We start from the raw sequence: 25,543 nt of genomic DNA on the forward strand, positions 1-25,543 counted from the left end.
CGGTCAAAAGTGCATTGTCTAACCATTATTTATATTTTTCAACAGTGCTCAAAGTCAAAACACGTTGGCATTCGATGAAGGATAGCTTCAACAAGGACCTTCGACAAGAGAGCCGGGTTCCTAGTGGTTCTGGAGCAAGCATCTGCAAATATAAATATCACCGCATCCTTGCATTTTTGAGACCGGTCCTTGCCCAGAGAACGTAAGTATTTTTTGTGGTGTATTGGATTGTGTTGTATTGCCTAATCTGTATTTTTCTATTCCACAGGACTTGGTGCCTTTACTATTGTAAATGTTTGGTACTGTTTTTTTTTTTTTTTGTTTTTTTCACAGCACATGGAGCAGCACTCTTGACACTGGTTCTGGAGCGGTCCTTTGTCAAACAGCCACGGACCCGTCCCAGCCATCCAGCAGCGCTGCAGCAAGTGGGCCTGCAACACAGACTGGAGACCAGGAAGCTGGTCATCAGGTGTTCCCCTGTCCAAGTCCTCTGCCTCTTTTTTTTTTGGGCTCTTCCCGGCAGCGGCAGAGGGCCTCGGACAGGTCACTCATGCCCGAGTTTTTGCACTTGAGCTCGGTCTTTCATGATGGACTCAAGGCGATGGGTGACCGACTGGATAATGCCATAAACCATATGAATACACTTATCCAGGAGGTAACCAAAAGGCTTGACCAAGTAAAAGCCGACCTCCAGAGGCCAGCACATCATTTTTTCAATCAAATAGAGAAGGGCATATCGGAACACCTTACTCCTGATCTCCAGCTTAGTGTCATGCAGGCCTGCAATGCTGCTTACGTGCAGGCTATGCAGCAGAGTCAGTATTTTCAGCAGACAGTGGCGGCATATCCACCTGTGCCAACACTGTCACGCTTGACCTCAATGCCGAGCTCTGCTGCATACCACTGCACAGCCACCTCCATTCCAAGCAGTGTCGGACATCACTACAGCACCAACATGATGCCGAGTGCTGTTGGCAGCCCACCGCCACCACCATGACAACTGCTGCTCCTGCTTGGACCTCCTCCACTGCCACTACCATGCAGCAGCAGGACCCTGGCATGGCCTTCCATTCCACCACCACGATGCATCAGGACCCAGGCATGGCCTTCTCCACCACCATGCAGCAGCAGGACCCTGGCATGGCCTTCTGCTCCACCACCACCATGCAGCAGGACCCAGGCATGGCCTTCCCCACCACCATGCAGCAGCAGGACCCTGGCATGGCCTTCCGCTGCACCACCACAATGCAGCAGGACCCTGGCATGGCCTTCTGCTCCACCACCACCACAATGCAGCAGGACCCTGGCATGGCCTTCCGCTCTACAAGCACGATGCAGCAGGACTCTGGCATGGCTGTCCGCTCTACGAGCACAATGCAGCAGGACTCTGGCATGGCTGTCCGCTCTATGAGCACAATGCAACAGCAGCCGGACCCTGACAGGTCACCCACCATGACTAGGCCGCAACAAATGAGCCTACCGAGGCTCCCCAGACTACGTAGATCCCAAAAAGGGAAAAAAAATAAAAAGCAACGGACTATCTGTATTCCTCTCCCCTCACCTCCCAATGTGTCTGTAATGTCAAGTTTGTCTCACCCTTCCAGTGTGTCTCAGACCTCTCATGCGTCAAGCCCCATCCCTGAACTCCCAGACCCCAATACTTTAATTGCCCCTTTTCCTGCCACCCCTGCGTCGTCCACACTTAGCCAGGCCTCACAGCTACATACCCCACAGTTCCGTCACTCTACCCCAAGCAGGCGCAGTTAAATTTTGTTTTTTTGCTAAAAAATAAATAATGTTTTTTGCCCCCAATAATGTTTGGTTATTTATGTCTTTGCTGCCGGTAACACACACCGTGAGCCGAATAAAACACTGCGCCGTACACTTTATTTATTTGCCAACTCAAAGCTCCAGTAGTTATTAAGTACAACACTGCAGCTTTGCGTGTTTGGTATAGAGCTATGAGGTGGCAAAAAAAAATATTACTAGTATTTTCTCCATAATCTCTTTAGTCTGATTAATCTGTGTCGCAAACTGAAGAGAAAATGGCGGTAATACAAGGCAGAACTATACTCAACAGGTCATATTTAAAAAAAACTCATTTGTTATAACACCTGACCTGGGGAGTAGAGAACTGCCTTGTATTAACCTCCATTTTTCTTCAGTGTACGTAATCTATTTCACACAAACTGAAGAGACGATGGAGGTCATACAAGGCATATCTATACTCACCTGGACTTGTGTCAGAAATAGTGAATTAATGAGGCTGTTATTTGTGCATCATCAATTCAATATTTCTGACACCTGACTTGAAGAGTATAGATCTGCTTTGTATTATACCTCCATTGTCTCTTCAGTCTGCGTCCAATAGATACTGCAGAACAGAATCAGGACGTAATGACGTCAACTACCTTAATACTAGCAACCTAAGTGGTTTTTAGAGGAAATACAGTACATAGGAGACTCGGTCAAGATATACAAACACGTAGTTTATTAACAAAAAATATTACCAACTTTTAAAACATAACTGGTACAGACCCAAACCCAACAGGACATTTTACACAATATTGTCTTGCCATGCCACACGTCCAATATCAGAATCAAAATAGACAGCAAATTGGTCCCGCATGTGGCCAACTTCAACAGTTGATCGCAGCGGGTGATGCTGGTAATCTGGCAATGGGTTTGCAACTGGTTCATCCAGTTCAATGTTGGATCGCTCCTTAGCCATTATGTAATTGTGGAGAACCACACAGGCTTTGACCACCTCATCGACTGTCTCCATTTTTAGATTAGTGGCTGTCCCAAGAATGCGCCATTTTGAGACAAGAATCCCAAAGGTACACTCTACTGTTCTTCAGGCCCTGGTCAGTCTGTAGTTATAAATCCTCTTAGCGTGGTTCAAGTCCCGACTGGAATATGGCTTCAGTAGGTTTTCACACATCTGAAAGGCCTCATCCCCAACCAGAACAAATGGCATCGGGGGGCCTTGAGTGTTGGGGAGAGGTCGTGGCAGTGGAAAATTAAAATTTTCGCCATACACACGGCGGCCCATATCAGAGTTCTTGAAAGTCTGAGTCATTGCCATGGCCAAAAGCTCCAATGTCCACAGCGATGAAGTGACAGTCCGCATCTGCGATTGCCATGAGCACAACAGGAAAATATTTTTTGTAGTTGAAGTACTCCGATCCAGTTCTGGCGGGTTTGATAATGCGTATGTGCTTTCCATCCACTGCTCCCAAACAGTTGGGGAAATCACACACACTCCAGAATTTTACAGCAATTTCCATCGACATTTTCGCGCTGGGTAGAGGTATAAATTCATCCCAGAGAACGTTCCACAAAGCCCGGCAGGTGTCCGCAACTATTCCAGACAGGGTGGAAATTCCAAGCCGGTACTGAAAGTGGAGGGATGATAAGCTCTCTCCGGTAGCCAGGAATCTGAAATAAAATAAAAAAATAAAATTACAATCAATTCCATTTATGGTGGTGTTTAGCTAAAGACATAAAGGAAAATACAAATAATACATGGCAGACCAATAATAATTATGACTGGCATTTGTTTAGAATTATTACGTACCTTAATGTAACCAGGAGACGTTCCTCTGCAGGAATCGCTCTACGGAGCTGGGTGTCCTGTCTCCGGATGGCTCCTTGGACACGACCAAGCAAATACCGAAAAGAGTCTTGAGACATCCTGGTATATTCCGGGAATTTGTCCGGGTTGGCATTAAGCTCCACATATAGTGTGTGGTAGGCTCCACGGCTCTCACGTAGTTCGATAATGGGGTGTCTCCAAAAACGTTGACGCCATGTCCTTCTCTGTCGTTCTCTATTTCTTTGTTGCTCCCAAGCAAACGTGCAGGCAAGAAACAGCTTGATGCTTAAACCCAGGTTGAAATTAAAGCTCTCGATGCAAAGATCCATCATGACACAGGATACAGTAGCAAACTGTGAAGATTTCAGCAGTCCAAGGGTCTATATATAAATATCCCATAATACACGCCCACTGTAGTCCCATTGGCGGTGTCTGTTTATCTAGATTTTTCTCCTCTTAAATTTTCCACCATGCGCACAGAAAACGCATGCAAAACGCATGAAAAAGCGTTAAAACGCAGCTTTTTTTTTAACCGCATGAGTTACCATATGCGTAAAAAAAACGCTGCGGATTCTAACGCAAATGTGAAACTAGCCTAAGATTTGTGGTCTAGCGAATAGGGTTGAGCGAAACGGGTCGATCATTTTCAAAAGTCGCCGACTTTTGGCTAAGTCGGCGTCTCATGAAACCCGATCCGACCCCTGTGCTTGTCGGCCATGCGGTACGCGACTTTCGCGCCAAAGTCGCGTTTCAATGACGCGAAAAGCGCCATTTCTCAGCCAATGAAGGTGAACGCAGAGTGTGGGCAGCGTGATGACATAGATCCTGGTCCCCACCATCTTAGAGAAGGGCATTGCAGTGATTGGCTTGCTGTCTGCGGCGTCACAGGGGCTATAAAGGGGCGTTCCCGCCGACCGCCATCTTACTGCTGCTGATCTGAGCTTAGGGACAGGTTGCTGCCGCTTCGTCAGAAGCAGGGAGAGCGTTAGGCAGGGTCCACTAACCACCAAACCGCTTGTGCTGCAGCGATTTGCACTGTCCAACACCACCTTCGGTGTGCAGGGACTGTGGAAGCTATTTTTTTTTTTTTTTCCCCTCAGCGCTGTAGCTCATTGGGCTGCCCTAGAAGGCTCCGTGATAGCTGTATTGCTGTGTGTACGCCACTGTGCAAACCAACTGCTTTTTTCAAAGCACATATCCTCTTGTTCCTTCCTTTCTGCACAGCTATCTTTTTTGTTTGTCCACACTTTTTATTTAATTTGTGCATCAGTCCACTCCTATTGCTGCCTGCCATACCTGGCTTAGATTACTGCAGGGAGATAGTAATTGTAGGACAGTCCCTGTTTTTTTTTTGTTTTTTTTGTGGGAGATTAAGATTGGCATTTCTGCTACAGTGCCATCCCTGTGTGTGCCATCTCTCACTGAGTGGGCCATAGAAAGCCTATTTATTTTTTCCGTGATTTGTGTTCTAAATTCTACCTCAACACAAAAACACTACATCAATCAGTGGGAGAAAAATATTGGCCTCAGTCAGGGCTTGTGTGTCACTGCTGTGTGTGCTATCTCTCATTCAGTGGGCTATAGCAAGCCTATTTATTTTATTTTTTTTTTTAATATTATTTGGTTTCTAAAGTCTCCCTGAAAAAAAAAAAAAACCTAAAAAAACAGTGGGAGAGTAATATTGCCCTTTCAGCTTGTGTGCCAGTCTTGACTCCTGGGTGTGCCACCTCTCTCTCTCATTCAGTGGGCCATAGAAAGGCTATTTTTTTTTTTTTTTTTTTTAATATTATTTGGTTTCTAAAGTCTCCCTGAAAAAAAAAAACAAAACATAAAAAAACAGTGGGAGAGTAATATTGCCCTTTCAGCTTGTGTGCCAGTCTTGACTCCTGGGTGTGCCACCTCTCTCCCTCTCATTCAGTGGGCCATAGAAAGCCTATTTATTTTTTTTAAAAAATATTATTGGGTTTCTAAAGTCTCCCTTAAAAAACAAAAAATACATAAAAAAACAGTGGGAGAGTAATATTGCCCTTTCAGCTTGTGTGCCAGTCTTGACTCCTGGGTGTGCCACCTCTCTCCCTCTCATTCAGTGGGCCATAGAAAGCCTATTTATTTTTTTTTTTAAATATTATTGGGTTTCTAAAGTCTCCCTTAAAAAACAAAAAATACATAAAAAAACAGTGGGAGAGTAATATTGCCCTTTCAGCTTGTGTGCCAGTCTTGACTCCTGGGTGTGCCACCTCTCTCCCTCTCATTCAGTGGGCCATAGAAAGCCTATTTATTTTTTTTTTTAAATATTATTGGGTTTCTAAAGTCTCCCTTAAAAAACAAAAAATACATAAAAAAACAGTGGGAGAGTAATATTGCCCTTTCAGCTTGTGTGCCAGTCTTGACTCCTGGGTGTGCCACCTCTCTCTCTCATTCAGTGGGCCATAGAAAGGCTATTTTTTTTTTGTTTTTTTTAATATTATTTGGTTTCTAAAGTCTCCCTGAAAAAAAAAAAAAAAACATAAAAAAACAGTGGGAGAGTAATATTGCCCTTTCAGCTTGTGTGCCAGTCTTGACTCCTGGGTGTGCCACCTCTCTCCCTCTCATTCAGTGGGCCATAGAAAGCCTATTTATTTATTTTTTAAAATATTATTGGGTTTCTAAAGTCTCCCTTAAAAAACAAAAAATACATAAAAAAACAGTGGGAGAGTAATATTGCCCTTTCAGCTTGTGTGCCAGTCTTGACTCCTGGGTGTGCCACCTCTCTCCCTCTCATTCAGTGGGCCATAGAAAGCCTATTTATTTATTTTTTAAAATATTATTGGGTTTCTAAAGTCTCCCTTAAAAAACAAAAAATACATAAAAAAACAGTGGGAGAGTAATATTGCCCTTCCCTTTCAGCTTGTGTGCCAGTCTTGACTCCTGGGTGTGCCACCTCTCTCTCTCATTCAGTGGGCCATAGAAAGGCTATTTTTTTTTTTGGTTTTTTTAATATTATTTGGTTTCTAAAGTCTCCCTGAAAAAAAAAAAAAAAACATAAAAAAACAGTGGGAGAGTAATATTGCCCTTTCAGCTTGTGTGCCAGTCTTGACTCCTGGGTGTGCCACCTCTCTCTCTCATTCAGTGGGCCATAGAAAGGCTATTTTTTTTTTTTGGTTTTTTTAATATTATTTGGTTTCTAAAGTCTCCCTGAAAAAAACAAAAAAAACATAAAAAAACAGTGGGAGAGTAATATTGCCCTTTCAGCTTGTGCGCCAGTCTTGACTCCTGGGTGTGCCACCTCTCTCTCTCTAATTGTGGGCCATAGAAAGCCTTTTTTTTTTTTTTTTTTTTAATATTATTTGGTTTCTAAAGTCTCCCTGAGAAAAAAAAAAAAATAAATTAGGTGGGAGATTAATATTGACATTAGTGCTTGAGTGACAGTCCTGCGTGTGTGTCATCTCTGTGATTTTGTGCCACAGAAAACAGAGTGTGTAACATTGTGCCTGATTTTCCTTGTGGTCTCACCAACCTGTTAAGGGATATTGAAATCATACTGAAGTTATAGCTCACCGTGTAAGTTGTTTGACAGCAACAAATAAAGTTACTTTGGTTAAGATTTTAAAACAATGAGGAAGTCTGGTGCAAGAGGTCGTGGCCGTGGGCGTTCATTGTCAGCTGGTAATGATGGTAGTGGTAGTGGAGCATCAGGTGGTCGTGGGGATAAAAATATTCCACCTAAGTCTGGAGCTGTGGAGCCAGTTTCGTCGTCAGGCTACACAAGGCCTCGAACGCTCTCTTTTCTGGGAGTAGGAAAACCGCTTTTAAAGGCGGAGCAGCAACAGCAAGTTTTGGCTTACATTGCAGACTCAGCCTCTAGCTCTTTTGCCTCCTCTTCCGAAACTGGTAAATGTAAAAGCAGCGTGTCGCTTGTGGATGTTCACGGTCAGGGACAAGTCGCTTCCTTGTCCTCCTCAGCAAAAACTACAACAAGAGAGAAGGATGCAGCAGGCGACACAACGGGTCACTCCATGGAGCTCTTTACACATACCGTCCCTGGCTTAGAAAGTGAAACATTTAACAGGCCATGCCCATTACAAGTATATTCTGACATGGAGTGCACTGATGCACAGCCACAGCCAGAGTACTATGCTGCTCCTTTGACTCAGACCACCACATTGCCCTCTCAGGGTACAGATCCACAATCAGACCCTGATGAGACTATGTTGCCCCGCCACGAACGCTATACCACCGACCGACACAGTGACACAGACGAAGTTGCACACGAGCTCGAAGAGGAGGTAATAGATGACCCAGTTATTGACCCCGATTGGCAGCCATTGGGGGAACAGGGTGCAGGCGGCAGTAGTTCAGAAGCGGAGGTGGAGGAGGGGCCGCAGCAGGCATCAACATCGCAACAGGTTCCATCTGCCGGGCCCGTATCTGGCCCAAAACGCGTGTCAAAGCCAAAACCTGTTGGAGCACAGCGTTGCCATCCGGTTAAAGCTCAGTCTGCAATCCCTGAAGAGGGATCCGAGTCTAGGAAGAGTGCAGTCTGGCATTTTTTTAAACAACATCCAACAGATCAGCGCAAAGTCATTTGTCAAAAATGTTCAACTAGCTTAAGCAGAGGTCAGAATCTGAAAAGTCTAAATACTAGTTGCATGCATAGACACTTAACCACCATGCATTTTCAAGCCTGGACTAACTACCAAACGTCCCTCAAGGTTGTAGCACCCTCGGCCAATGAAGCTAGTCAGCAACGCAACATCCCTTCCGTCACTGTAAGGCCACCATTTTCTGCACCACCGGCAGTATCTGTGCAGGTTTCTTTGCCAGCCAAAAGCAGTCAGGGTCAGGGAACCACCAGTTTTGTAGGAGGAAATATTGCATCTAGGGCACCGGCGGAAACAATACCGTCTCCAACCGTCTCTCAGTCTGCCATGTACACCGGCACACCCGAAAGTTCCACGATCTCCAGCTCTCCAGTCCAGCTCACCCTACATGAGACTCTGGTTAGAAAAAGGAAGTACTTATCCTCGCATCCGCGTACACAGGGTTTTAACGCCCACATAGCTAGACTAATCTCGTTAGAGATGATGCCCTACCGGTTAGTTGAAAGCGAAGCTTTCAAAGCCCTGATGGAGTACGCTGAACCACGATACGAGCTACCCAGTCGACACTTTTTTTCCAGAAAAGCCATCCCAGCCCTGCACCAGCATGTTAAACAGCGCATCGTCCATGCACTCAGGCAATCTGTGAGTACAAAGGTGCACCTGACTACAGATGCATGGACCAGTAGGCATGGCCAGGGACGTTATGTGTCCATCACGGCACACTGGGTGAATGTGGTGGATGCAGGGTCCACAGGCGACATCAATTTAGGGACAGTTGTGCCTAGCCCACGGTCTAGGAAACAGTTGGCTGTAGGCGTTCGCACCCCCTCCTCCTCCTCCTCCTCGTCCTCCTGCAGAAGCTACAGCTCTTCCACAGAACGCAGTCTGCCAACCACTCCATCGGCAGATGACACTGTTGCACACCAGTTGTCCCATTATGGGCCAGCTACTGCCAAGCGTCAGCAGGCTGTATTGGCTATGAAGTGCTTGGGCGACAACAGACACACCGCGGAAGTTCTGTCCGAGTTCTTGCAACAAGAAACGCAGTCGTGGCTGGGCACAGTAGATCTTGAGGCAGGCAAAGTAGTGAGTGATAACGGAAGGAATTTCATGGCTGCCATCTCCCTTTCCCAACTGAAACACATTCCTTGCCTGGCTCACACCTTAAACCTGGTGGTGCAGTGCTTATTGAAAACTTATCCTGGGTTCTCCGACCTGCTCCTCAAAGTGCGTGCACTTTGCTCACATATCCGACGTTCGCCTGTACACGCCAGCTGTATGCAGACCTATCAGCGGTCTTTGAACCTTCCCCAGCATCGCCTAATCATAGACATTGCAACAAGGTGGAACTCAACACTGCACATGCTTCAGAGACTGTGCGAACAGAGGCGTGCTGTTATTTATTTGTGGGAGGATACACGGGCAGGCAGTAGGATGGCAGACATGGAGTTGTCAGGTGTGCAGTGGTCTAAGATACAAGACATGTGTCAAGTCCTTCAGTGTTTTGAGTAATGCACACGGCTGGTTAGTGCAGACAACGCCGTAATAAGCATGAGCATCCCCCTAATGCGTCTGCTGATGCAAAGTTTGACGCACATAAAGGAGCAGGCGTCTGCACCAGAGGAAGAGGAAAGCCTTGATGACAGTCAGCCATTGTCTGGTCAGGGCAGTGTACAGGACGAGGTAGCGGGCGAAGAGGAGGTGGAGGACGAGGAGGATGATGGGGATGAGTATATTTTTAATGCCGAACCTTTCCCGGGGGCACAGGAAATTGGTTGCGTGTCACGGCCGGGTTCTGGTTTTTTGAGGGACACAAGTGACGTAGATTTGCCTGCAACTGCCCCTCAACCAATCACAACCGGAGATTTGACAACTGGAACTTTGGCCCACATGGCGGATTATGCCTTACGTATCCTAAAAAGGGACACACGCATTACGAAAATGATGAACGATGACGATTACTGGTTGGCCTGCCTCCTTGATCCACGCTATAAAGGCAAATTGCAAAATATTATGCCACATGAGAACTTGGAACTAATATTAGCAACCAAACAATCAACTCTTGTTGACCGTTTGCTTCAGGCATTCCCAGCACACAGCGCACGTGATCGTTCTCACACGAGCTCCAGGGGGCAGCAGACTAGGAGTGTTAGGGGTGCACACATCAGAAGTGGCGTTGGACAGAGGGGTTTTCTGACCAGGTTGTGGAGTGATTTTGCTATGACCGCAGACAGGACAGGTACTGCTGCATCAATTGAAAGTGACAGGAGACAACATTTGTCCAGTATGGTTACTAACTATTTTTCATCCCTTATCGATGTTCTCCCTCAACCGTCATTCCCATTTGATTACTGGGCCTCCAAATTAGACACCTGGCCAGAATTGGCAGAATATGCATTGCAGGAGCTTGCTTGCCCGGCAGCAAGTGTCCTATCAGAAAGAGTATTCAGTGCTGCAGGTTCAATATTAACCGAAAAAAGGACTCGTCTGGCTACCCAAAATGTTGACGATCTAACATTCATTAAAATGAACCACAACTGGATTTCGAAATCTTTTGCCCCACCTTGCCCGGCCGACACCTAGCTTTCCTATGAAAGGCTCTTGCCTGTGAATTACTTTTCTAATGTCTAATTTGCTGCAGCTGATTGTACAGCATACGACATGTTTACACCTCCCTAAATGGCCAAACTCCCCACACGGGGCCGTGGTATCGCGACTTGGCGCAAGCACCCGTGAGACTGCTGTTTGTCTGAAGAGGTGGGTGTGCTCGCTTTTGGTTGACGGCATTGCTACTGGGTCCCTCATAGTACAATGTAGTGTCTCTGGCGGTGGTGGTGCGCACCCAACGTCAGACACACCGTTGTAACATGAGGGGCCCTGGGGCGGTCCCGCCGGTCTCTAGAGAGTTCCCCCCTACCCCAGCTCAAAATGTGCTCTACCACATGCAAAATTATGTCGCACAGCTCCACCAATCTTTAGTCTATTCGCTGACATCATTCAATGTCTGGCACTGACAATACACATTTGTAGACATCTATGATGCAACTTAAAGTAGTCTGTGTCTGTGTCCTATATTGGCACCATTAAATAGTTACTGCCAAATTACTATGTCAGAAACTCAGCAGATGAGCCCACCCCTGTACCTAAGTATGCCACCTTTTTTTTTGTTTTGGTTGTTTTGCGAGACATTAACATCTATTTATATTTTGGGAGTACTGGGACAGACACTCCTTGCACTACTCCTCCACTCACCACCAAGCTGCCCGTGTATCCATGTAACCGCTGTAAAACTGCCATGAGCCTATTGTTTGTTATTTTAGGCCTTTGAAGCCTGTCTGCGGTCCCTCCTTCCACTAGTCCTCCACTGACCAGACCACTGCTGCCCGTGTACCCCTGGAACCAATTATAAAGTGCCTACAGCCAGCCCATTTTTTTATGTTAGGCCTTTGAAGCCTGTCTGCGGTCCCTCCTTCCACTAGTCCTCCACTGACCAGACCACTGCTGCCCGTGTACCCCTGGAACCAATTATAAAGTGCCTACAGCCAGCCCATTTTTTTATGTTAGGCCTTTGAAGCCTGTCTGCGGTCCCTCCTTCCACTAGTCCTCCACTGACCAGACCACTGCTGCCCGTGTACCCCTGGAACCAATTATAAAGTGCCTACAGCCAGCCCATTTTTTTATGTTAGGCCTTTGAAGCCTGTCTGCGGTCCCTCCTTCCACTAATCCTCCACTGACCAGACCACTGCTGCCCGTGTACCCCTGGAACCAATTATAAAGTGCCTACAGCCAGCCCATTTTTTTATGTTAGGCCTTTGAAGCCTGTCTGCGGTCCCTCCTTCCACTAGTCCTCCACTGACCAGACCACTGCTGCCCGTGTACCCCTGGAACCAATTATAAAGTGCCTACAGCCAGCCCATTTTTTTATGTTAGGCCTTTGAAGCCTGTCTGCGGTCCCTCCTTCCACTAGTCCTCCACTGGCCAGACCACTGCTGCCCGTGTACCCCTGGAACCAATTATAAAGTGCCTACAGCCAGCCCATTTTTTTATGTTAGGCCTTTGAAGCCTGTCTGCGGTCCCTCCTTCCACTAGTCCTCCACTGGCCAGACCACTGCTGCCCGTGTACCCCTGGAACCAATTATAAAGTGCCTACAGCCAGCCCATTTTTTTATGTTAGGCCTTTGAAGCCTGTCTGCGGTCCCTCCTTCCACTAGTCCTCCACTGACCAGACCACTGCTGCCCGTGTACCCCTGGAACCAATTATAAAGTGCCTACAGCCAGCCCATTTTTTTATGTTAGGCCTTTGAAGCCTGTCTGCGGTCCCTCCTTCCACTAGTCCTCCACTGGCCAGACCACTGCTGCCCGTGTACCCCTGGAACCAATTATAAAGTGCCTACAGCCAGCCCATTTTTTTATGTTAGGCCTTTGAAGCCTGTCTGCGGTCCCTCCTTCCACTAGTCCTCCACTGGCCAGACCACTGCTGCCCGTGTACCCCTGGAACCAATTATAAAGTGCCTACAGCCAGCCCATTTTTTTATGTTAGGCCTTTGAAGCCTGTCTGCGGTCCCTCCTTCCACTAGTTCTCCACTGACCAGACCACTGCTGCCCGTGTACCCCTGGAACCAATTATAAAGTGCCTACAGCCAGCCCATTTTTTTATGTTAGGCCTTTGAAGCCTGTCTGCGGTCCCTCCTTCCACTAGTCCTCCACTGACCAGACCACTGCTGCCCGTGTACCCCTGGAACCAATTATAAAGTGCCTACAGCCAGCCCATTTTTTTATGTTAGGCCTTTGAAGCCTGTCTGCGGTCCCTCCTTCCACTAGTCCTCCACTGACCAGACCACTGCTGCCCGTGTACCCCTGGAACCAATTATAAAGTGCCTACAGCCAGCCCATTTTTTTATGTTAGGCCTTTGAAGCCTGTCTGCGGTCCCTCCTTCCACTAGTCCTCCACTGGCCAGACCACTGCTGCCCGTGTACCCCTGGAACCAATTATAAAGTGCCTACAGCCAGCCCATTTTCTTATGTTAGGCCTTTGAAGCCTGTCTGCGGTCCCTACTTGCAATACTCCTCCACTGACCACAATGCTGCCTGGAGTGCCTGCCTGTGTATCCATGTAACCGATGTAAAACTGCCATGACTGCCTACTGTTTGTTATTTTAGGCCTTTGATAGCCTGTCTGCGGCCCCTACTTGCAATACTCCTCCACTGACCACAATGCTGCCTGGATTGCCTGCCTGTGTATCCATGTAACCGATGTAAAACTGCCATGACTGCCTACTGTTTGTTATTTTAGGCCTTTGATAGCCTGTCTGCGGCCCCTACTTGCAATACTCCTCCACTGACCACAATGCTGCCTGGAGTGCCTGCCTGTGTATCCATGTAACCGATGTAAAACTGCCATGACTGCCTACTGTTTGTTATTTTAGGCCTTTGATAGCCTGTCTGCGGCCCCTACTTGCAATACTCCTCCACTGACCACAATGCTGCCTGGATTGCCTGCCTGTGTATCCATGTAACCGATGTAAAACTGCCATGACTGCCTACTGTTTGTTATTTTAGGCCTTTGATAGCCTGTCTGCGGCCCCTACTTGCAATACTCCTCCACTGACCACAATGCTGCCTGGAGTGCCTGCCTGTGTATCCATGTAACCGATGTAAAACTGCCATGACTGCCTACTGTTTGTTATTTTAGGCCTTTGATAGCCTGTCTGCGGCCCCTACTTGCAATACTCCTCCACTGACCACAATGCTGCCTGGATTGCCTGCCTGTGTATCCATGTAACCGATGTAAAACTGCCATGACTGCCTACTGTTTGTTATTTTAGGCCTTTGATAGCCTGTCTGCGGCCCCTACTTGCAATACTCCTCCACTGACCACAATGCTGCCTGGAGTGCCTGCCTGTGTATCCATGTAACCGATGTAAAACTGCCATGAGTGCCTACTGTTTGGTATTTTAGGCCTTTGATAGCCTGTCTGCAGCCCCTACTTGCAATACTCCTCCACTGACCACACCAATGCTGCCCGTGTACCCCTGGAACCTATTTAAAAGTTCATAGAGCCTAGTTATATATTTTATTTACTATTAATAAGGCCATGATGGACTACGCTGTACCACGCTACAAGCTAACCAGTCGACACTTCTTTTGCGAGAAAAGCCATCCCAACCCTCCACCAGCATGTAGAAGACCGCATTGTCCATGCACTCTGGCAATCTGTGAGTACAAAGGTGCACCTGACAACAGACGCATGGACCTGTAGGCATGGCCACGGAAGATTACGTGTCCATTACGGCGCAATGGGTTAATGTGTTGGATGCATGGTCCACAGGGGACAGCCTACTAAGTCTGTCTGCAGTCCCTAATTCAAATTGTCCTCCACTGTCTAAATCGGAGCTTCCACCTTCTGGCTTTCGGCCTATAGTATCAGAAATTAAACTGCATTTGGCCTTCAACTTTGGTTAGGGCCTACTAACGGCTTCTGCCCCTCCCTGGTGTTGCCCTCAACTAAATAAAGCTGAGCTTCAACCTTCTGCTCCAAATTACCATTTTAAAAAATGCAATAGGCTTTTCCGGCCTACTAAAGGTGTCTGTCTGTGTGCCCCTGCCTGGTGTTGTCCTCAACTAAATAAAGCTGAGCTTCAACCTTCTGCTCCAAATTACCATTTTAAAAAATGCAATAGGCTTTTCCGGCCTACTAAAGGTGTCTGTCTGTGTGCCCCTGCCTGGTGTTGCCCTCAACTAAATAAAGCTGAGCTTCAACCTTCTGCTCCAAATTACCATTTTAAAAAATGCAATAGGCTTTTCCGGCCTACTAAAGGTGTCTGTCTGTGTGCCCCTGCCTGGTGTTGTCCTCAACTAAATAAAGCTGAGCTTCAACCTTCTGCTCCAAATTACCATTTTAAAAAATGCAATAGGCTTTTCCGGCCTACTAAAGGTGTCTGTCTGTGTGCCCCTGCCTGGTGTTGTCCTCAACTGAATAAAGCTGAGCTTCAACCTTCCGGCTCTCATTAAGTGGTTTTTAAAAAACAAAATGGTGGTTAGGGCCTACTAACGGCTTCTGCCCCTCCCTGGTGTTGCCCTCAACTAAATAAAGCTGAGCTTCAACCTTCTGCTCCAAATTACCATTTTAAAAAATGCAATAGGCTTTTCCGGCCTACTAAAGGTGTCTGTCTGTGTGCCCCTGCCTGGTGTTGTCCTCAACTGAATAAAGCTGAGCTTCAACCTTCCGGCTCTCATTAAGTGGTTTTTAAAAAACAAAATGGTGGTTAGGGCCTACTAACGGCTTCTGCCCCTCCCTGGTGTTGCCCTCAACTAAATAAAGCTGAGCTTCAACCTTCTGCTCCAAATTACCATTTTAAAAAATGCAATAGGCTTTTCCGGCCTACTAAAGGTGTCTGTCTGTGTGCCCCTGCCTGGTGTTGTCCTCAACTGAATAAAGCTGAGCTTCAACCTTCCGGCTCTCATTAAGTGGTTTTTAAAAAACAAAATGGTGGTTAGGGCCTACTAACGGCTTCTGCCCCTCCCTGGTGTTGCCCTCAACTAAATAAAGCTGAGCTTCAACCTTCTGCTCCAAATTACCATTTTAAAAAATGCAATAGGCTTTTCCGGCCTACTAAAGGTGTCTGTCTGTGTGCCCCTGCCTGGTGTTGTCCTCAACTGAATAAAGCTGAGCTTCAACCTTCCGGCTCTCATTAAGTGGTTTTTAAAAAACAAAATGGTGGTTAGGGCCTACTAACGGCTTCTGCCCCTCCCTGGTGTTGCCCTCAACTAAATAAAGCTGAGCTTCAACCTTCTGCTCCAAATTACCATTTTAAAAAATGCAATAGGCTTTTCCGGCCTACTAAAGGTGTCTGTCTGTGTGCCCCTGCCTGGTGTTGTCCTCAACTGAATAAAGCTGAGCTTCAACCTTCCGGCTCTCATTAAGTGGTTTTTAAAAAACAAAATGGTGGTTAGGGCCTACTAACGGCTTCTGCCCCTCCCTGGTGTTGCCCTCAACTAAATAAAGCTGAGCTTCAACCTTCTGCTCCAAATTACCATTTTAAAAAATGCAATAGGCTTTTCCGGCCTACTAAAGGTGTCTGTCTGTGTGCCCCTGCCTGGTGTTGTCCTCAACTGAATAAAGCTGAGCTTCAACCTTCCGGCTCTCATTAAGTGGTTTTTAAAAAACAAAATGGTGGTTAGGGCCTACTAACGGCTTCTGCCCCTCCCTGGTGTTGCCCTCAACTAAATAAAGCTGAGCTTCAACCTTCTGCTCCAAATTACCATTTTAAAAAATGCAATAGGCTTTTCCGGCCTACTAAAGGTGTCTGTCTGTGTGCCCCTGCCTGGTGTTGTCCTCAACTGAATAAAGCTGAGCTTCAACCTTCCAGCTCTCATTAAGTGGTTTTTAAAAAACAAAATGGTGGTTAGGGCCTACTAACGGCTTCTGCCCCTCCCTGGTGTTGCCCTCAACTAAATAAAGCTGAGCTTCAACCTTCTGCTCCAAATTACCATTTTAAAAAATGCAATAGGCTTTTCCGGCCTACTAAAGGTGTCTGTCTGTGTGCCCCTGCCTGGTGTTGTCCTCAACTGAATAAAGCTGAGCTTCAACCTTCCGGCTCTCATTAAGTGGTTTTTAAAAAACAAAATGGTGGTTAGGGCCTACTAACGGCTTCTGCCCCTCCCTGGTGTTGCCCTCAACTAAATAAAGCTGAGCTTCAACCTTCTGCTCCAAATTACCATTTTAAAAAATGCAATAGGCTTTTCCGGCCTACTAAAGGTGTCTGTCTGTGTGCCCCTGCCTGGTGTTGTCCTCAACTGAATAAAGCTGAGCTTCAACCTTCCGGCTCTCATTAAGTGGTTTTTAAAAAACAAAATGGTGGTTAGGGCCTACTAACGGCTTCTGCCCCTCCCTGGTGTTGCCCTCAACTAAATAAAGCTGAGCTTCAACCTTCTGCTCCAAATTACCATTTTAAAAAATGCAATAGGCTTTTCCGGCCTACTAAAGGTGTCTGTCTGTGTGCCCCTGCCTGGTGTTGTCCTCAACTGAATAAAGCTGAGCTTCAACCTTCCGGCTCTCATTAAGTGGTTTTTAAAAAACAAAATGGTGGTTAGGGCCTACTAACGGCTTCTGCCCCTCCCTGGTGTTGCCCTCAACTAAATAAAGCTGAGCTTCAACCTTCTGCTCCAAATTACCATTTTAAAAAATGCAATAGGCTTTTCCGGCCTACTAAAGGTGTCTGTCTGTGTGCCCCTGCCTGGTGTTGTCCTCAACTGAATAAAGCTGAGCTTCAACCTTCCGGCTCTCATTAAGTGGTTTTTAAAAAACAAAATGGTGGTTAGGGCCTACTAACGGCTTCTACCCCTCCCTGGTGTTGCCCTCAACTAAATAAAGCTGAGCTTCAACCTTCTGCTCCAAATTACCATTTTAAAAAATGCAATAGGCTTTTCCGGCCTACTAAAGGTGTCTGTCTGTGTGCCCCTGCCTGGTGTTGTCCTCAACTGAATAAAGCTGAGCTTCAACCTTCCGGCTCTCATTAAGTGGTTTTTAAAAAACAAAATGGTGGTTAGGGCCTACTAACGGCTTCTGCCCCTCCCTGGTGTTGCCCTCAACTAAATAAAGCTGAGCTTCAACCTTCTGCTCCAAATTACCATTTTAAAAAATGCAATAGGCTTTTCCGGCCTACTAAAGGTGTCTGTCTGTGTGCCCCTGCCTGGTGTTGTCCTCAACTGAATAAAGCTGAGCTTCAACCTTCCGGCTCTCATTAAGTGGTTTTTAAAAAACAAAATGGTGGTTAGGGCCTACTAACGGCTTCTGCCCCTCCCTGGTGTTGCCCTCAACTAAATAAAGCTGAGCTTCAACCTTCTGCTCCAAATTACCATTTTAAAAAATGCAATAGGCTTTTCCGGCCTACTAAAGGTGTCTGTCTGTGTGCCCCTGCCTGGTGTTGTCCTCAACTGAATAAAGCTGAGCTTCAACCTTCCGGCTCTCATTAAGTGGTTTTTAAAAAACAAAATGGTGGTTAGGGCCTACTAACGGCTTCTGCCCCTCCCTGGTGTTGCCCTCAACTAAATAAAGCTGAGCTTCAACCTTCTGCTCCAAATTACCATTTTAAAAAATGCAATAGGCTTTTCCGGCCTACTAAAGGTGTCTGTCTGTGTGCCCCTGCCTGGTGTTGTCCTCAACTGAATAAAGCTGAGCTTCAACCTTCCGGCTCTCATTAAGTGGTTTTTAAAAAACAAAATGGTGGTTAGGGCCTACTAACGGCTTCTGCCCCTCCCTGGTGTTGCCCTCAACTAAATAAAGCTGAGCTTCAACCTTCTGCTCCAAATTACCATTTTAAAAAATGCAATAGGCTTTTCCGGCCTACTAAAGGTGTCTGTCTGTGTGCCCCTGCCTGGTGTTGTCCTCAACTGAATAAAGCTGAGCTTCAACCTTCCGGCTCTCATTAAGTGGTTTTTAAAAAACAAAATGGTGGTTAGGGCCTACTAACGGCTTCTGCCCCTCCCTGGTGTTGCCCTCAACTAAATAAAGCTGAGCTTCAACCTTCTGCTCCAAATTACCATTTTAAAAAATGCAATAGGCTTTTCCGGCCTACTAAAGGTGTCTGTCTGTGTGCCCCTGCCTGGTGTTGTCCTCAACTAAATAAAGCTGAGCTTCAACCTTCTGCTCCAAATTACCATTTAAAAAAATGCAATAGGCTTTTCCGGCCTACTAAAGGTGTCTGTCTGTGTGCCCCTGCCTGGTGTTGTCCTCAACTGAATAAAGCTGAGCTTCAACCTTCCGGCTCTCATTAAGTGGTTTTTAAAAAACAAAATGGTGGTTAGGGCCTACTAACTGCTTCTGCCCCTCCCTGGTGTTGCCCTCAACTAAATAAAGCTGAGCTGCAACCTTCTGCTCCAAATTACCATTTTAAAAAATGCAATAGGCTTTTCCGGCCTACTAAAGGTGTCTGTCTGTGTGCCCCTGCCTGGTGTTGTCCTCAACTAAATAAAGCTGAGCTTCAACCTTCTGCTCCAAATTACCATTTTAAAAAATGCAATAGGCTTTTCCGGCCTACTAAAGGTGTCTGTCTGTGTGCCCCTGCCTGGTGTTGTCCTCAACTAAATAAAGCTGAGCTTCAACCTTCTGCTCCAAATTACCATTTTAAAAAATGCAATAGGCTTTTCCGGCCTACTAAAGGTGTCTGCCCTTCCCTGGTGTTGTCCTCAACTGAACAAAGCTGAGCTTCCACATTCTGGCTTTCGCCCTATACTATCAGATATTAAACTGCATTTGGCCTACTAGTGTGGTTAGGCCCTTGAAACAGTGTCTGCTGCTCTTGGGTTTGCTACTCCACTGAACAAAGCAATGCCGCCTGTTTAGTCCTGTTACCAATTTTGAACTGCATTTAGCCTACTTTATTCTTTGGCCCTATATCTGTTTCCTCCTCATCCTGCCCATTGCCCAGCCACTGCTAAATGAGTCTGCTGGTACATTGACCTAGACCACTACATTCCCCTTGTACTCTACACAGCCAGAATCTGACCCTGCTGAAAGTAAGGTTCCCCTTCCCGCATGTTATACCACCTTACACAGGGACAAAGAGGAAGGTGCAGATGAAAGTGCAGGTTCCTTCATCAGGTGGGGGGGCATACTCGTTGGCGACGTCACTGGCACAGGGCCCCTCAGAGTACGCAAAAGTGTCGCTGCTGGTGGGAGGCGCCCCCGCCATGCAAACACACCGCCGTACTTTGAGGGGCCCTGTGCCAGTGCCAATGCGAACGAGTGGGCCCCCCCCTGCTTGCTCAGGATCACAGCACTTGCAACGTTTAAATACTTACCTTTCCCTGCAACACCGCCGTGACGTAGTCCGCATTTCCTGGGCCCACGAAAAACTTGAGCCAGCCCTACTCCCCCCACAACTTTCCCCCAATTCCCTATGCCCAACTATTATTATACAGTTAATTAAGATTGGCAAGCTTCAGAAACAAGAATGGATGTTTTTGGCATTAAAATGGGCACTGTAGGTGTTTTCCTGGCCTCCACTCACTGCCGACTATGCTTCCCCATTGACTTGCATTGGGTTTCGTGTTTCGGTCGATCCCCGACTTTTAGCGATAATCGGCCGACTGCACTCGACTCGACTCTGGACAAAATCGGGTTTCCCAAAACCCTACTCGATCTTAAAAAAATGAAAGTCGCTCAACCCTACTAGCGAATGCTGCTACATGAATTTGATGAGTGTGGATTGCGACATCCACTGTGTTGGAGCTGCAGGAAAATGGCATGAAGATGCCAAAAGATGCCAGATTTTTGCACAACCTCAAATAATGCAAAAGTTTTAGGACGTTTCAAAGCTTTTTATGTCAGAATACTGGAAGAAAGCTTTGATGAATCAGGCCCTATGTGTTTCCATATGGTGGTCACCATTTTCATCCATTGTACAATAAAAACTGACATACAGTTAGGTCCATATATATTTGGACAGAGACAACATTTTTCTAATTTTGGTTATAGACATTACCACAATGAATTTTAAACAAAACAATTCAGATGCAGTTGAAGTTCAGACTTTCAGCTTTCATTTGAGGGTATCCACATTAAAATTGGATGAAGGGTTTAGGAGTTTCAGCTCCTTAACATGTGCCACCCTGTTTTTAAAGGGACCAAAAGTAATTGGACAGTTTCAATAATTTTAAATAAAATGTTCATTTTTAGTACTTGGTTGAAAACCCTTTGTTGGCAATGGCTGCCTGAAGTCTTGAACTCATGGACATCACCAGACGCTGTGTTTCCTCCTTTTTGATACTCTGCCAGGCCTTCACTGCGGTGGTTTTCAGTTGCTGTTTGTTTGTGGGCCTTTCTGTCTGAAGTTTAGTCTTTATCAAGTGAAATGCATGCTCAATTGGGTTGAGATCAAGTGACTGACTTGGCCATTCAAGAATATTCCACTTCTTTGCTTTAATAAACTCCTGGGTTGCTTTGGCTTTATGTTTTGGGTCATTGTCCATCTGTAGTATGAAACGACGACCAATCAGTTTGGCTGCATTTGGCTGGATCTGAGCACACAGTATGGCTCTGAATACCTCAGAATTCATTCGGCTGCTTCTGTCCTGTGTCACATCATCAATAAACACTAGTGACCCAGTGCCACTGGCAGCCATGCATGCCCAAGCCATCACACTGCCTCCGCCGTGTTTTAGAGATGATGTGGTTTGCTTTGAGTCACGAGCTGTACCACGCCTTCGCCATACTTTTCTCTTTCCATCATTCTGGTAGAGGTGGATCTTGGTTTCATCTGTCCAAAAAATTTTCTTCCAGAACTGTGCTGGCTTTTTTAGATGTTTTTTAGCAAAGTCCAGTCTAGCCTTTTTATTCTTGATGCTTATGAGTGGCTTGCACCGTGCAGTGAACCCTCTGTATTTACTTTCATGCAGTCTTCTGTTTATGGTAGATTTGGATATTGATACGCCGACCTCCTGGAGAGTGTTGGTCACTTGGTTGGCTGTTGTGAAGGGGTTTCTCTTCACCATGGAGATTATTCTGTGATCATCCACCACTGTTGTCTTCCGTGGGCGCCCAGGTCTTTTTGCATTGATGAGTTCACCAGTGCTATCTTTCTTTCTCAGGATGTACCAAACTGTAGATTTTGACACTCCTAATATTGTAGCAATTTCTCGGATGGATTTTTTCTGTTTTCGCAGCTTAAGGATGGCTTGTTTCACCTGCATGGAGAGCTCCTTTGACCGCATGTTTACTTAACAGCAAAACCTTCCAAATGCAAGCACTACACCTCAAATCAACTCCAGGCCTTTTATCTGCTTAATTGAGAATTACATAATGAAGGGATTGCTCACACCTGTCCACACCTGCCTTGGAGTCAATTGTCCAATTACTTTTGGTCCCTTTAAAAACAGGGTGGCACAGGTTAAGGAGCTGAAACTCCTAAACCCTTCATCCAATTTTCATGTGGATACCCTCAAATGAAAGCTGAAAGTCTGAACTTCAACTGCATCTGAATTATTTTGTTTAAAAATCATTGTGGTAATGTCTATAACCAAAAGTAGAAAAATGTTGTCTTTGCCCAAATATATATGGACCTAACTGTAGCTCCATGGCTTCTCATAAAAAATAAAGAAATGTTGGTATCCTTCACTGAAAATCCATAAATTGGTTTTGGAAACCCCAGGGGTTAAATACGTGGTCACATGAGCAGCAGGGCAATTTTCCCATTGAAAATAACGATGCTCTTTTTGTAAGAGTATTTTCTGTGGATATTAGATTGGAAAATGTGCATTTCCTGTAGCAAAATCACAATAAAACATTAAAATTTGCAAATAAATTCCCAAGTGGTAGATGTGGATTTATTATGGATTTTGATTTGGTTTTGTCATGTATTAAAATCCGCACACAGCTGAGTGTCTGCTGCACTTTTATTTTCAGCAGCATGCGGATGAGATTTGGTAAAACATTTTGCTGCTACTGCCCCAATTCTATATAAAAAATGTAAAAGTTATGTAAAAAGAAGACGATTCTCCCACTATCACAGATGGATTGTCACTGTTATGGATTAGAAGGATCCTCTGGGCATATAAGGACTCCTGAATTCTACACGCCACATGAATAAGAAAATGACTAATGCTGCCTGAATGCCAATGACTAAAAGCCACGACTTTCTAAATGAGCGGATCTCAGGAGTGTAGACTAAAACCTGTCTGGAGACACACTAGCGATTATAAAATCGGTCCGATTTTGATGCAGGAGAGTCGGACGAGTGCAATGCACTGACAGCTTAGAATAAAAGATATAGAAAACATATATACACATAGAATACATACATACATATATATATATATATATATATATATATATATATACATATATATACATATTTACACTGCTCAAAAAAATAAAGGGAACACTAAAATACCACATCCTAGATATCACTGAATTAAATATTTCAGCTGCAAATCTTTATTCATTACATATTAGAATGTGCTGAGAACAATAAAACATAAAAATGATCAATGTAAATCAAAATTAATGCCCCATGGAGGTCTGGATTTGTAATGATACTCAAAATCAAAGTGGAAAATCAAATTACAGGCTGGTCCAACTTCAGTGGAAATGCCTCAAGACAAGGAAATGATGTTCTGTTGTGTGTGTGGCCTCCAGGTGCCTGTATGACCTCCCTATAATGCCTTGGCATGCTCCTTATGAGGCGGCAGATGGTCTCCTGAGGGATCTCCTCCCAGACCTGGACTAAAACATCCGCCAACTCCTGGACAGTCTGCGGTGCAACGTGACGTTGGTGGATGGAGTGAGACAAGATGTCCCAGATGTGTTCAATCGGATTCAGGTCTGGAGAACGGGCGGGCCAGTCCATAGCTTCAATGCCTTCATCTTGCAGGAACTGCTGACGGACTCCAGCCACATCAGGTCTGGCATTGTCCTGCATTAGGAGGAACCCAGGGCCAAACGCACCAGCATATGGTCTCACAAGGGGTCTGAGGATCTCATCTTGGTACCTAATGGCAGTCAGGCTACCTCTGGCGAGCACATGGAGGGCTGTGCAGCCCTCCAAAGAAATGCAGCCCCACACCATTACTGACCCACTGCCAAACATGCCATGCTGAAGGATGTTGCAGGCAGATCGCTCTCCATGGCGTCTCCAGACTCTGTCACATCTGTCACATGTGCTCAGTGTGAACATGCTTTCATCTGTGAAGAGCACAGATCACAGTGACAAATTGGCCAATCCTGGTGTTCTGCGGCAAATACCAAGTGTCTTGCATGGTATTGGGCTGTGAGCACAACCCCCATCTGTGGACGCCAGGCACTCAGACAATCCTCATGGAGTCGGTTTCTAACCATTTGTGCAGACACATGCACAATTGTGGCCTGCTGGAGGTCATTTTGCAGTGCTCCTCCTGTTCCTCCTTGCACAAACGCTGAGGTAGCGGTCCTGCTGCTGGCTTGCTGCCCTCCTACAGCCCCCTCCATGTCTCCTGGTGTACTGGCCTGTCTCCTGACAGATGGCCATTTCGCACAATTAGTGCTTCCACGGGTCGTGGAAGCACTAATTGTGCGAAACGGTCGTCGTCCAGCTCACTCTCCCCGCACCCTCGTCGTCTCCGCTTGTCTTTTATGCAAAGTCTGCACATGGATTAAAGACAGATTAAAGATATTCACTTCGCAACCTGGGTGAGTGCCGCATTTTTCTACTTTCTTGTGCAAAGTTTTACTGTGCTGTTATGGCTATTGATGCTGAGCACCATGCTCCAGTACTGCATGGATACCGCACGCTGTGGGTCTAAAGAGGTGTATTTGATTCAGCGCTCCCAATACTGCATTGTTGAATCCTGGTGCCGTTCGTCTCTTTGAACTTTTCAAGAAATGTAGAAATGTTTGCAAATTTATTAAAAAAGAAAAACTGAAATATCACACGGTCATAAGTATTCAGACCCTTTGCTCAGTATTGAGTAGAAGCACCCTTTTGAACTAGTACAGCCATGAGTCTTCTTGGGAATGATGCAACAAGTTTTTCACACCTGGATTTGGGGAACCTCTGACATTCTTCCTTGCAAATCCTCTCCAGTTCCGTCAGATTGGATGGTGAACTTTGGTGGACAGTCATTTTCAGGTCTCTCCAGAGATGCTCAATTGGGTTTACGTCAGGGCTCTGGCTGGGCCAGTCAAGAATGGTCACAGAGTTGTACTGAAGCCACTCCTTTGTTATTTTAGCTGTGTGCTTAGGGTCATTGTCTTGTTGGAAGGTGACCCTTCGGCCAAGTCTGAGGTCCAGAGCACTCTGGAAGAGGTTTTCATCCAGGATATCTCTGTACTTGGCTGCATTCATGTTTCCTTCAATGGCAACCAGTCATCCTGTCCCTGCAGCTGAAAAACATCCCCATAGCATGATGCCGCCACCAACTTTCATCGTTGGGATTGTATTGGGCAGGTGATGAGCAGTGCCTGGTTTTCTCCACACATACGCTTAGAATTATCACCAATAAGGTCTATCTTCCTCTCATCAGACAAGAGAATCTTATTTCTCATAGTCTGGGAGTCCTTAATGTGTTTTTTAGCAAACTCTATGCAGGCTTTCATATGTTTTGCACTGAGGAGAGGCTTCCGTTGGGCCACTCTGCCATAAAGGCCCGACTGGTGGAGGGCTTCAGTGATAGTTGACTTTGTGGAACTTTCTCCCATCTCCCTACTGCATCTCTGGAGCTCAGCCAAGTGATCTTGGGGTTCTTCTTTACCTCTCTCACCAAGGCTTCTCCCACGATTGCTCAGTTTGGCTGGATGGCCAGGTCTAGGAAGACTTCTGGTGGTCCCAAACTTCTTCCATTTAAGGATTATGGAGGCCACTGTGCTCTTAGGAACATTGAGTACTGCAGA

Source organism: Ranitomeya variabilis, chromosome 1 (genome assembly GCF_051348905.1).
Source record: "Ranitomeya variabilis isolate aRanVar5 chromosome 1, aRanVar5.hap1, whole genome shotgun sequence".
Lineage (NCBI taxonomy): Eukaryota > Metazoa > Chordata > Amphibia > Anura > Dendrobatidae > Ranitomeya > Ranitomeya variabilis.